Genomic DNA, 2,575 nt, shown 5'->3' with positions numbered 1-2,575 from the left:
TCCAGAAATTCATCCTTACATACTTATTTACATACTTACAAAGTTAAATCTAAAGGAACTGTGTATACCTATGTTATTTTTTTAGCACACATTTGTATCTTTTTTTAGGTAATTTGTTTAAATGTATCAATGGTCTGTGGTTAGAAGATCCATGTTATTGTACTTGTCCTCAGCAAGAGGTCACAATATTGACCAGCCCAAAAAAACTACAAAAAACTCTATAATTGTGAATACATATATATAAAATAAAAAAGAAGGGGTATACATATATAAAACAATGCATGAAATGAATGTCAAACAATATTTTCCGTAAAAATCTCCCTATCAAAGTTGTGTCCTCAGTTTCTCTCAACTCCGTCAGACTTTTTCGTAAACCTTATTAAATCAGGAAATAGCATGGTCAGCTATATCCCTGAGGACCCCTTTTCATCTCCCCACCTGTGCTGAATGCAACACTACCACACATGCTCTGGTAAGTTTTACATTTTTTGATATTTTAGACAAACAATGTCAATATTCCTATGGTCACAGCTGGACCATGTCAACACCATCTCTCCGTTATGATACGTTTTTTTTTAACCATAGTGGATTGAATTTAAGCATTTTAGTGAGGTTATTGAGACAGCTAGCAACTGATGAAAAACCAACTTGCTGCTGTGTACAATACATGTTTTGGAGGGAAAATACATGCCCTTACGTCAACTCAGACCAGGGACCTTCTTGCTGTGAGGCAACAGTACTAACCACTGAGTCACCGTGCCGCCACTTGAGGTTGACCTCAAGTGTTGCAATACAGTTAAGACAGATGTTGAGAACAATAACAAACTCAAGCAAAGAGGTTAACGTAAACAAGCGCACACCAACAAATCCATAATTGCAACACTAATCGTGCATTCCTTTATAACTGGGAACTGGTAATCTTACGACTTCAAAGGTCATGAGCTGGGACGGTGATGTCACCAGAGCTGGTATTTCGCATTCCAAACTCGTAGGAGCCTCAGCAGCTCCAACCTTAGAAATCCAAGATGGCTTCTGTCTTGTTTGTGTCTCATTAAATCAGCTGTACACACAGCACTGTCTAACTTCTATCTGTGTGGACATGAGGCTGCAGTGTTTGTATGTGTTGCACCCTTAAAATGAACCGTGTTCCACGCTCATCTTCATTTGACAACATTTAATAAAAGAAAAGCTCGGTTCACTTCATTACAAAGCTTTTTCATGTCTTTTCAGCACACTCGACTTCTTCTGTCAAAAACCTTGTACAGACACACACGTCTCAGAGAATCTCTTAAAGGGACAGTGCTCTATAAATGCAACTTACTCCAGCAAGATCTAGCACTTATTCTGTAGCTTTGTGAATGTGTAACTTAATAATAAGCATTTCTTGAATAGAAATAGTATCAATGGTCTGATAGTTTTTCTAGGATGTAACATATGCGCAAAATGCCTTGTTATCAACTGTTATTGCTAACAATGGCTAGCGACTGGATCTGACCAGTGAACAGTGAACTTCCCAGCTCAAGTTTTCTGCAAATGGACCGCTAACAAAACGGATGTGACGTCTTTAGCCTCCACATCCCAGTTATTTTGCGATAAAGGAACACACGACAAGACACAAATAATCTACAGATGTACAGTTACAGTAAATTATCAACTTGCTTGTGACAAAATGTCTTCCAGAAACATGATGATGATCTGATAGCTGCCATTCTTCCCCAATTCCATCTTGAATCATCTTCTTCAGCAAACTCATCAGAGCAGCAGCAGCAGCCCTTTATTGCTCCAGATCCTCTTCTCATACTAATTTTCTCACCCTGTCCTCTCTTTGTTTTTTCCCTGCTTGAACTTCCTGATGGAAGCCAAAATAATTCCAATCTGTTTCCCCTCAGAAACCTCTGTTTACAACAACCCAAAACACATTGTGTTACTCCAGTGTAGACTTTCACCAGTTTCAAGTCAGTTGATAAAAAGGAGCCAGAAGCACCTGATGCGTAGGTGTTTACACTGTAGCTATACGGGGGGCGGCCGATGCGTATGTGAGCCCACGTAGCGGACAAGGCCGGAGCTGCTCCTGCGAGCGGAAACCAACGAGGGACGGTAGAAATGAGCGATGAGGAGGACGGGAAGGAGGACAAGGCATGGTAGGCTGCGCGCGCTCCGTTTCTAGTTTTAATAACCCATGTCTTCATTTACAGAAATGAAAGCAACAAAGACTTGCAACTATATATACAGTCTAGTGGCAAGTCTTTCAAGCAAGCAATCTGACTGTTTATCTAGAATACTTCTCAAAGGCTGTTCCATAGTTGCTTAGTTATATTATGTTAATGTTTGTTTTCTTGAACCTGTGCCTGTTTGTGTTGAAACATTTTCTATCCTCGACCTCAACCCAAGTGTATACTGCCAGCTTTTGTGCAACAACAGCTCAGCCCCCAGGCTGCAGAACGCACATATTCACATAATCACAACCTGATGTTGAGTTTCTTATAAAGTCCTGGACAACTTGGATCAAGTATCTCAGAATAGGACTGCTGCTCTGAGACCAGTTTGGCTCTTATATTGTGCTGAATATCCTGTA

This window comes from Poromitra crassiceps, assembly GCF_964638095.1.
Source record: "Poromitra crassiceps genome assembly, chromosome: 1".
Taxonomy (NCBI): Eukaryota; Metazoa; Chordata; class Actinopteri; order Beryciformes; family Melamphaidae; genus Poromitra; species Poromitra crassiceps.
Note: the sequence above shows the minus strand (reverse complement) of the source record.